Raw genomic sequence first — 12317 nt, 5'->3', positions numbered from 1 at the left:
AAAAAGTTGAAATGATGACATAAAAAGTTAAAATTGACATATTAAATCATAATTATCAGAAAAAGATGAAATTATGACAAATTAAGTCAGATTTATGATAGACTAAGTCCAAAAAGCGAAATTATGGGATAAAAAGTCAAAATTATGACTTAAAGCCATCTTTTCATCTCATAAATATGACTTAATATGCCATAAATTCTCTACTTTTTATGTATTTACAGATGCAAGATTTTTTTCCTTATGTGGCAGAAATGGGCTTTCATACATTTTACATAGAAGGCAACAGTAATAACAAATAACAAAATACAAAACAAACAAACAAACAAACAAAAAAACATCAGCAAATACAGTTGGAAAGCCAGCACTACACTCTTCGGACTATTTTTGTAACTTGAAATAAAATAAACATTCATTTAAATAAAATATAAAAAACTTGCCAAGTCAACGTTGTCATTTAGTTGAACTTGATATGCTAAAATAACTAAACAAAAAATAAAAATGAATAAAACCTAGACTTTTTTTTTTTTTTTCGAAAAAGACAAAACTAACAGTCAGATCAAACTGACTCTATTTGACCTTAGCTGCTAAGCATGCTGGGTAACCAGCAATATAACACTATAATATTTTCTTAAAGTTAAAATACATTATTCATTTCCATTTGACAGCGATTAAACATATTAGCATATTTACATTTGTGCATGTAGCAAACATTACATTGCAATGAAGGCAATTTTATCAGTTCATGCATTCCCTGAATCAAACCCATTGATGTTGCTAGCCATGCTCTTCTGTTTGAGCTACAGGAATGCTCACATATCCCAGAATGCAAACATATCTCAGTCCCAATCATTTCTATGTTTCTCATAAAAATAGAGCTGTGGATAAAAGCATCTGCCTAATCCATACATGTAAATATTATGCATTTTTGTAAAGTTCCAAAGGGTGGGCAGCAACTCTATGATGCCTTATCTAGTTTTAGACAAATTTACAATTCCACAAGTCATTGAAAATCAGTCACTTTTGATTCTCAGATTCTGGAGCAGAGCAACAGTGATGCCAGAGAAAATTTGGCTTACCCACCAGGTATCCTCTTTGTATGCAAATAATTCTCCAACATTTTCCATTTTATTAAACAATACCGTCTCAGTAACTGTGAGGGATCCAAACAAAAGGACTCTGGCAATGATGTCTTCCTTCCACATATAACAACTTGACCTGAGTGCTTTAGATCGGCTAATTCTTGGCAGCAAACAAACGGATGCTTATGCCTGCACAGAAAGTGAGAACCACAGTCGCTCCCTTGTGGTTATTTCTGGACAATACAGAGCATTTGAATTTTCCCAAAAAAACATTTGAACACTTCAGCCACACCAAGGTTTATCATTAACTGTAGTAAAACTAAACTAAACCAATAAAATCATTTCCGTTACTTGAAATAAAATAAACATTAACTGAAATACAATTAAATATTAAAAACGTACTTTATTTCAGTTATTTGACAAGGCAACTTTTCTAATTGTCATTTAGTTTAACTTGATGTACTAAAATAACAAAAAATGAATTAAAATTATGTAGACATTAAAAAAAATGATAAAATGACAAACAATTATGAGATTAAAAATTGAAATGATGACATATTAAGTCAGTATTATGACACACTAAGTCAATTATGAGATTAATATGTTCAAATTATGGGATAAATAGTCAAAATGATGACTTTTTCATCTCATAAATACTACATTAAATTTTTTTTATAAAATTAAATGTCTAAATGTAGCCATGTCTAAATATAAAGGCCAACAGCTTTTTCTGAGAAGAGCTTGATTATGCAACTGACATTTTTTAGGTCTGATAAATCCTTAATGTCGAGGACCGACCCTGAATTTCCCAGAACAAAGGACAAATATGCAGGTAAAAGTCAAAGGGTGTGATTTTTATTCCTCAGTGACACGTGTGCGCAGCTCTCCTCTCAGAGGCCGGTGGCTGGCGCCGGGACAGCAGGTGACAGCTGACCTGTCATCGCACGCGACCGCCCGCTGTTGTCCCGACAGAGCATTCACTCCCCCGAGGAGCTGAACAAAGGAGAGGCACCTTGTTCGGCGCCTGCCGAGGGGCGAGGATACTCCATTGTTTGCGTTTGGCTGCAAAGGGCGGCGAGAGCGCGCTACGAAACAATGGAGCCGAGGACCGAGTCCATTTTGGAGGCCCTGCTAAAAATAGTGTGATACACTGAGCATCATAAATCCCCAGTGCACTGTGAGCTCGGGCGGGGCAGAATCAGACACTTCTGAGGACCCGGAGCCTCAGCGTCACGCAGCTCAAAGCTTCCAGGGAGGAATTTATCATTGAAGATGGTTTATAGGTTGAGGGGTCAGGTCTGCTTGCAGACATTGTTTCCGCAATTTTTTCCCCTCCAAGTTCAAGAATGCAGGAAGTTCTATAGTCTGGATGCCTTCTAGACACGAGAGCACGTCTTACACGTGAAATAGGCCTCATAAATCAGATTTACAGCATAAAATAACCGTATTTGGAAGTACGAGTGGTTTTAAATCAAAATCCATGGCTTAATTTACAATCAAACATTATTTTATAGTTTGGGTTCTTCTGATATGAAACCATTTAAAGCACTTTAGAAACATTTACAAAAACGATGGCAGTCAAACTATTAAAGACAAATAAAGGTCAAATTAGTTTTTTAATAAATTGTCTTTTATTTAAATGTATAGTGAAATGGACTTTAGAATTAAATAAAAAACTAAAACTATTCAAATAAAAAAAAAATGTGTTATCACACAAAACTGTTGAATTAAACAGATTTTTTTTACATTAAATCAAATAATTTCTTTAAAAATTATAATAAGTAATAATAATAAATAACAAATAAATGATATGTTAATTGAATTAATTAATCATAATCAATAATTCAAAATCATTTCTGTAAAATAAATACATTAATAGTCTTTTATTTAAATTAGTGAAACTGACTTTAGAATTAAGTTAAAAATAAAACTAATAAAAAATGTGATGAGATTTATTTCAGTTTTAACTTCACAATTAATTTTTCATTAAATCAAATTTCTTAAAAATAATAAAAAAACAATAAAAATAACAATAACACATTTGAATAAATTATCAAATAATATATGTAAAAAATGAATGAATAAATAAGTCATCAATAATTCAAAATCATTTCTGTTAAATAAAAATAACATTAAAAATAAAATAATATATATAAAATATAAGTTTCATTTGTTAACATTGATTAACTACAACAGTTGTATTTTTATTAACAAATGTTAACAAAGATTAGTAAATACTGTAACCAATGCATTGCTTATTGTTAGTTAATATTGGTTAGTGCATTAACTGTTAACTAATGGGACCTTAGTGTTATAATTGAATAATATATCGTTATCTTGTTCCATATCTCAAAAATGTATTGTCTTTTAAAAGTTAAGTGCTATTAACATTCACCAATGAAAGAAGCTGAACTGGTTGAAACTGGATCAAGTGAAATGTCCTCAGTGCCCCTGAAACCACCACACTGTGCATGTGACGAACCAGAACAGACTGGTACAGCACTGAGAAGCGGTCCAGAGAAAGTCACTTCTTGTTTTTGTTTTGATATGAAATCATTCACTGTACTGGTGCTGCTCGATAATGAATCTGTTTTTCTGACCCACTGTTCAATTCTTTAAATTCCAGAAGGGTTGAAGGAAACGTCTTTTCTTAAGTAGATCACTTTACAGCAGCTTCCTGCCGTGTTCCCAACATTTCCAGGTCAAACACATTCACAATAAAGACGGGCCGCACCACTGTTTCGACCGAAGAGACGGGAATTTGACCACAAACTACAGCAACAAAACAAGATATCGATGACAAACTGCTTTCCTATGTCACTGAGTGATAATATATTAGTGACAAATGAACTTGCAATCCACTTCATTTGACCTCAAAAACACATAAAAGCACAAACATTCATAGGAAAGAAACATTATACAAAAGAAGTCTCGGCTGTTTCCCTTAGACAACAATGAGATTAAATACAGATCAAATGGATCTGATACAGTGTTATTTTAGGAATTATACACTAGAATAATATTTATTCATATTTTTAATGACCTTTGTTTTCATATTTTCAGTTTTCATTGTAATTTTAGTTCATAAGTAAAATTTCTTTGTGCCTGTCATTTTTATTAGTTTTTTTATATTTTTATTTCAGTTCTAGTAATGTCGGTACTCCTTCAACTTATTTCAATTAGTTGGCAAGTTTTTCATATAATATGTACATTTCATTTCAGCTCTATTTCAAATTAAATGTATTTGTAATTAACCATAACAACACTGTTCTGAGAAAAATAACCCAGCAATCTCACATCGTCTTAAGAGTTTCAGAAGGGATCTCAACAGTGTCTCAAATGTGCTCAGACTTGCAATCATGTCAGACAACTCTATATGAACTCACATTTCTGTCATGACAACTCAAGTGTTTGGCATGGTAATGGATATGACAATGTTGATGTGTTTGGTTTTGGCGGAATAGATCTGCTACGCTGCTGCTGTTATTGCTGCTGCTGCTGCTGTTGGTTGCTGCTGATATTGCGGCTGCTGTTATTGCTGATGCTGCTGTTGGTTGCTGCTGATATTGCTGCTGCTGTTGGTTGCGGCTGCTGTTATTGCTGCTGTTGGTTGCTGCTGCTGTTATTGCTGCTGCTGCTGTTGGTTGCTGCTGATATTGCTGCTGCTGTTGGTTGCGGCTGCTGTTATTGCTGCTGTTGGTTGCTGCTGCTGTTATTGCTGCTGCTGCTGTTGGTTGCTGCTGATATTGCGGCTGCTGATGCTGCTGTTGGTTGCTGCTGATATTGCTGCTGCTGTTGGTTGCGGCTGCTGTTATTGCTGCTGTTGGTTGCTGCTGCTGTTATTGCTGCTGCTGCTGTTGGTTGCTGCTGATATTGCTGCTGCTGTTGGTTGCGGCTGCTGTTATTGCTGCTGTTGGTTGCTGCTGCTGTTATTGCTGCTGCTGCTGTTGGTTGCTGCTGATATTGCTGCTGATGTTGGTTGCTGCTGATATTGCTGCTGCTGTTGGTTGCGGCTGCTGTTATTGCTGCTGCTGCTGTTGGTTGCTGCTGCTGTTATTGCTGCTGCTGCTGTTGGTTGCTGCTGATATTGCTGCTGTGTTGGTTGCTGCTGATATTGCTGCTGTTGGTTGCTGCTGCTGGTGGTTGTTGCTGCTGTTATTGCTGATGCTGCTGTTGGTTGCTGCTGATATTGCTGCTGATGTTGGTTGCTGCTGATATTGCTGCTGCTGCTGTTGGTTGCTGCTGATATTGCTGCTGCTGCTGCTGCTTTTGGTTGCTGCTGTTGGTTGCTGCTGATATTGCTGCTGATGTTGGTTGCTGCTGATATTGCTGCTGCTGCTGTTGGTTGCTGCTGATATTGCTGCTGCTGCTGTTGGTTGCTGCTGATATTGCTGCTGCTGCTGCTGCTTTTGGTTGCTGCTGTTGGTTGCTGCTGATATTGCTGCTGCTGCTGTTGGTTGCGGCTGCTGTTATTGCTGCTGTTGGTTGCTGCTGCTGTTATTGCTGCTGATTTTGGTTGCTGCTGATATTGCTGCTGCTGCTGGTTGCTGCTGATATTGCTGCTGCTGTTGGTTACGGCTGCTGTTATTGCTGATGCTGCTGTTGGTTGCTGCTGATATTACTGCTGATGTTGGTTGCGGCTGCTGTTATTGCTGCTGTTGGTTGCTGCTGCTGTTATTGCTGCTGATTTTGGTTGCTGCTGATATTGCTGCTGCTGCTGCTGCTGGTTGCTGCTGATATTGCTGCTGCTGGTGGTTGTTGCTGCTGTTATTGCTGATGCTGCTGTTGGTTGCTGCTGATATTGCTGCTGATGTTGGTTGCTGCTGATATTGCTGCTGATGTTGGTTGCTGCTGATATTGCTGCTGCTGCTGTTGGTTGCTGCTGATATTGCTGCTGCTTTTGGTTGCTGCTGATATTGCTGCTGCTGCTGTTGGTTGCGGCTGCTGTTATTGCTGCTGTTGGTTGCTGCTGCTGTTATTGCTGCTGATTTTGGTTGCTGCTGATATTGCTGCTGCTGCTGCTGCTGGTTGCTGCTGATATTGCTGCTGCTGTTGGTTACGGCTGCTGTTATTGCTGATGCTGCTGTTGGTTGCTGCTGATATTACTGCTGATGTTGGTTGCGGCTGCTGTTATTGCTGCTGTTGGTTGCTGCTGATATTGCTGCTGCTGCTGCTGCTGCTGGTTGCTGCTGATATTGCTGCTGCTGTTGGTTACGGCTGCTGTTATTGCTGATGCTGCTGTTGGTTGCTGCTGATATTGCTGCTGATGTTGGTTGCGGCTGCTGTTATTGCTGCTGCTGCTGCTGCTGTTGGTTGTGGCTGGTGTTATTGCTGCTGCTGCTGTTGGTTGTGGCTGGTGTTATTGCTGCTGCTGCTGTTGGTTGTGGCTGGTGTTATTGCTGCTGCTGCTGCTGCTGCTGCTGTTGGTTGCTGCTGATATTGCTGCTGCTGTTGGTCGCTGCTGTGGTTATTGCTGCTGCTGCTGTTGGTTGCTGCTGATATTGCTGCTGCTGTTGGTTGCTGCTGTTGTTATTGCTGCTGCTGTTGGTTGCTGCTGATATTGCTGCTGCTGTTGGTTGCTGCTGTTGTTATTGCTGCTGCTGTTGGTTGCGGCTGCTGTTATTGCTGCTGTTGGTTGCTGCTGCTGTTGGTTGCTGCTGATATTGCTGCTGATGTTGGTTGCTGCTGATATTGCTGCTGGTGGTTGCTGCTGCTGTTATTGCTGCTGCTGCTGCTGCTGCTGTTGGTTGCGGCTGCTGATATTGCTGATGCTGCTGTTGGTTGCTGCTGATATTGCTGCTGATGTTGGTTGCTGCTGATATTGCTGCTGCTGTTGGTTGCGGCTGCTGTTATTGCTGCTGCTGCTGCTGTTGGTTGCTGCTCTTATTGCTGTTGCTGATGTTGGTCGCTGCTGTGGTTATTGCTGCTGCTGCTGCTGTTGGTTGCTGCTGATATTGCTGCTGCTGCTGTTGGTTGCGGATGCTGTTATTGCTGCTGCTGCTGTTGGTTGCTGCTGATATTGCTGCTGTTGGTTGCTGCTGCTGTTATTGTTGCTGCTGTTGGTTGCTGCTGTTATTGCTGCTGTTGGTTGCTGCTGCTGTTGGTTGCTGCTGATATTGCTGCTGCTGCTGTTGGTTGCTGCTGTTATTTCTGCTGCTGCTGTTGGTTGCGGCTGCTGTTATTGCTGCTGCTGTTTGTTGCTGCTGTTATTGCTGTTGCTGATGTTGGTCGCTGCTGTGGTTATTGCTGTTATTGCTGCTGCTGCTGCAGAGCAAGTACGGTACTTTCTACTGCCAATACATACAGGACTCCCTGCTGTGAGCAAGTATGATATGATGCTGCTGTACAATATTGCATACATGAATTACCCACAGCAGATATATACAGGTTGCACTGGGGAAGGTGGGGGGGTTTCTGAAAGTGCGTTGCAACTGCTATAGCAAATGCAAATCAGCTGTGAACTATAGAGAATGATGCGATTGCAAGCATTTAATGAATTAAAGTCACCATGAAATCAAAACCAACATTTTTTTTCTTATGGAATTAATGCACATTTAGTTATTTAATTAATGTGCCTCGCAATCTTAAATCAAAATAACCTTCCCTCCCTCTTACTGGTGCGAGGGCGGGGCAAACTGTCACTCATATGAGATCCACCAATAGCAAACCACAACCATCCAATCAATTCCCTATGGACAAAATCAAACACTGTCCTACATTTGTTCTTGTTTGAGAAGCCATTTCACTTGGATATACGTCAAAATAGGGGAAAAAAGACTATCACAACTTCCTTTTCATGCATTTAAAGAGAGACGTCTGAACAATAAAATATTCCTCTGGGCATAAATTATGATTCTAGGCTACATGCATGGCTCTTATGAAACACTTCCTGTATCAGTATCCAGGCATGTTGCATACAGCAGAAACACTTTACCGTACACCCGACACCCTCCATACTTCACTAGAAGTGTTGAAAGACTCTTTACACGGGGGCCAACTGGAGCACAGCAGAGCTGGACAGCACAATGCACACAATATCCTGGAATAAAATAACAAAATAACACAATAACAAAACCGAGCGATAATCAGCAGGGAACTTTGACTCCCAGACTAGCTGATTAAATTCCTCTGCTGTGACTCTATTGTACCATCTTGTTGAACTTCCGCAGCGGTGCTGTTAAAGTAATGAGCATTGTGCTCACTTAAAAAGGGCCACGAAGGTCTAAGCATCCAAACAGGGTAGAGGCATCAACACAGGATACTTTGCCCTGGGCCGTTTCTAGTGGATATAAATTTTTTTTTGGGGGGGGGGGTTGGAAAAAGTCTGGGAATGGTTATGATTGTTCAGAGCCATCAGTTGGCATTAATGATCAGTGGCTCTGTTCCAGAACATTGTGAGCTGACTACATGCTGTAGGCCATATTTTATGGCATATGTGACATCACACAGCTATTTATGCATAGCATAATTATGCTATGTTCTGTTTACTGCAACAGAACATTGCAGACTAAAATATGTAAAAATATAAGTCCTAAATTTAAAGAGGTCTTACAATATAAGTCTAATTATTAATAACACAAACACATTACAACAGAAAAACAAAAATCAAAAGCAAGAAATTTAATATATATATATATATATATATATATATATACATATATACACACACTATATTGCTAAAAGTTTTGGGATGCCTGCCTTTACGTGCACATGAACTTTAATGACATCCCATTCTTAATCCGTACGGTTTAATATGGAGTTGGCCCACCCTTTGCAGCTATAACAGCCTCAAATCATCTGGGAAGGCTTTCCACAAGGTTGTTTATGGGAATTTCTGACCATTCTTCTAGAAGTGCATTTGTGAGGTCAGGCAGTGATGTTGGCAAGAATGGCTGGCTCGCAGTCTCCGGTCTTTCTCCACACCAAACTCACTCATCCACGTCTTTATGGACCTTGCTTTGTGCACTGGTGCACAGTCATGTTGGAACAGGAAGGGGCCATCCCCAAACTGTTCCCACAAAGTTGGGAGCATAAAATTGTCCAAAATGTCTTGGTATGCTGAAGCATTAAGAGTTCCTTTCACTGGAACTAAGGGGCCAAGCCCAACCCCTGAAAAACAACCCCACACCATAATCCCCTCCACCAAACATTACACTTGGCATTATGCAGTCAGGCAAGTACCGTTCTCCTGGCAACTGCCAAACCCAGACTTGTCCATCGGATTGCCAGACAGAGAAGTATGATTTGTCGCTCCAGAGAACACGTCTCCACTGCTCACTGGCGTGCTTTACACCACTGCATCCGACACTTTGGATTGCACTTGGTGATGTAAGGCTTGGATGCAGCTGCTCGGCCATGGAAACCAATTCCATGAAGCTGTCTAGGCACTGTTCTTGAGCTAATCTGAAGCCCACATGAAGTTTGGAGGTCTGTAGCTATTGAGTCTGCAGAAAGTTGGTGACTTCTGCGCACTTTGTGCCTCAGCATGCACTGACCCTGCTCTGTGATTTTACGTGGCCTACCACTTTGTGGCTGAGTTGCTGTTGTTCCCAATTGCTTCCACTTTGTTTTAATACCACTAACAGTTGACCATGGAATATTTAGTAGTGAGGAAATTTCACGAATGGACTCACTGCACAGGTGGCAACCTATCATGGTACCACGCTTGAATTCACTGAGCTCCTGAAAGCGACCCATTCTTTCTGCATGCCTAGGTGCCTGATTTTATTCACCTGTGGCCATGGAAGAGATACACCTGAATTCAAAGATTTGGAGGGGTGTCCCAATACTTTTGGCAATAGTGTGTGTGTGTGTGTGTGTGTGTATATATATATATATATATATATATATATATATATATATATATATATATATAAAATATACACTCACGGGCCACTTTATACACTTGTTCAACTTCTCGTTAATGCAAATATCTAATCAGCCAATCAAATGATGCCAGCAACTTAATGCATTTAGCCTTGAAGACATGGTCAAGACGATCTGCTAAAGTTCAAACTGAGCATCAGAGTGGGGAAGAAAGGTGATAAAGTATCCTTTATAGCAGGGGCATCACTAGGCCCATATAGGAGGGCTTTAGCCCCCCTAAATTTCCATCCAAACCCCCTTAAAATTTGCAAATATCTCAGTAATCAGTGCACTAATTTGTGATCATATTCATTTTATAATAAATCCAAAAGCAAAACACATGAAAAGAACTATAAAGGGAGTAGAAATGGCAAATTAGCTAATGACTGGTCCTCTGCTGCCATCTACTGGTTATAATGGTCATTTTATATCATTGGCATGTCAAAAGTGTTTATTTTCCACTAGGTTACAGAAATCTTCCACCAAAGCATGGCACATTTTCCATGTTATCTCCATGAATGAAAATGAGAAATGTAGATCTTATTTAAAGTTAATTTTACTGCACAAATGTAGAGTAAAAAAAGTGTTTAAAACATTAAATGGGTTAAAAAAGTATCCATATATGGCCAATCTAGAAATGTACAGTTATATAAGGCTTGTCTTTAAAGAATATTAATGAATATTAGCTGGTTATTTAAAATGAGTAGAAATTACAGTTTTTGCCCGTTGCTTGAACACTATAGACCCATGCTTAGACTAAAGTAACACAACTTGAAGCTTTTGTTAACATGCCTCAAACACATGTACCCATACCTTAAACAAAAGCGCTGCTTTGCACTCTAGTTGCAATTCTGCAACACACTTACTCCTTTATGCAACACACTTGGTCCTGCATACTACACTCTATTTCATACATAAGACACTTCATTCAAAAATGAAATATCAGGGTGCCATTTGGAAAACACATGTATCCAAAATACAAAACACATCAGGTAATTGCAACCACTCAAATACATACCTCAAAACGCTTACTTACAAAACTGAACACCAATCAGCCAGCTACAAAAAGGCCTCAGTTAAGCCATTTTGAGAATTTTGCAAGCATGGAAAGCAAGTGGTGGAGGCAGAGGAAGACAAAGAGAGAGAGGAGTAGGACATGGTCAAAGAGGCTATGCACGGAACAATATTTCGGATGATATTAGAGCAATGATGGTGGATCATGTGGCCAGACCCAAACAGACGGCAGGATCAATAATCCCACCCAGGCACAACTGGCCTGTTTTTCTGTATTTACAGTAGTGTATTTTGGTTTATTTTTGTAGTATTTTTGCGTTACTGCATTTACTTTACTGTACTGTATAGTACTGTGATGTGCAGTATTGAGTTGATGCCATCTGTAACCTTTCAAGTTCTTTCATTTTTGGTTGTTGTGAAAACCTTTGTTAAAAAAAAAAAAAAAAAAAAAAAACAGAACAAAAACTGTAAGTGTTGCATTGAACTTCACAGAATGCTAACTGATGAACTGAATAAAAAAAACAGTGAAAATTAACGACTGCAGTGTTTTATATAAAGTAGACTAGTGTGTTCCCCCTGTTCTGAAAGTGTATGCATATGATGCAAGTGTGTGTCATTTTGTCATCAGAGTTACATTTTGACAAAGGAATGTTAGGTTTTGATAGCAGAGTTTAGGTTTTGATAGCAGAGTTTCAATTTGACAGAGATGTGAATGGTATATTTCCCAGTGTTGTGTCATGTTTACTTGTGTGTAGAGTTTTGGCACAATGAGCGAAGTTTTGCAAAATGTGTTCAAGCAACGGGCAAAAACTAAATGAATAGGCCTATTCTACAATTGACTTGATAGTGTATAATCTACTGTATTGTTCATGCCTACTTTTAGTATACAAACAATATACTCAATTTTTAAGTCCCTCATTGGGGGCTGAGCCCCCCTAATATTGGAATCCTAGAATCACCCATGACTTATAGCAGACAAGACAAATCTCAAAATGCTTTCCAAGCTACAATGAAAACATCCATAGAAAATGGAAAATTATGAGGTATTAATAAATATACTAATATTCATTCAATATCAAAAGGTTTTGATAAAAATGTTCTAAATCTAAAACCTAATAAAAAAAAAAAAAAAATACTATTTTACTTTAGCCTAATATTGAATCATTAGCTTATTGAATCCAATATTGCAAAGTCACTTTGGATAAAATCAACTTATACAATCTTTTAAAATGCCTAAATGTAAATGCAGACCATTCCAGATGCTGCCTTATAGCTACTTATTTGGACAAGAGAGCTTGCTGGTTTTGGAACAGAGCCAGAGTCGGGCCATGTGGCACAACCTCACGTCCTATATCCTCT

This window comes from Chanodichthys erythropterus, chromosome 15, assembly GCF_024489055.1.
Source record: "Chanodichthys erythropterus isolate Z2021 chromosome 15, ASM2448905v1, whole genome shotgun sequence".
Lineage (NCBI taxonomy): Eukaryota > Metazoa > Chordata > Actinopteri > Cypriniformes > Xenocyprididae > Chanodichthys > Chanodichthys erythropterus.
This window is presented reverse-complemented; position numbering follows the sequence as displayed.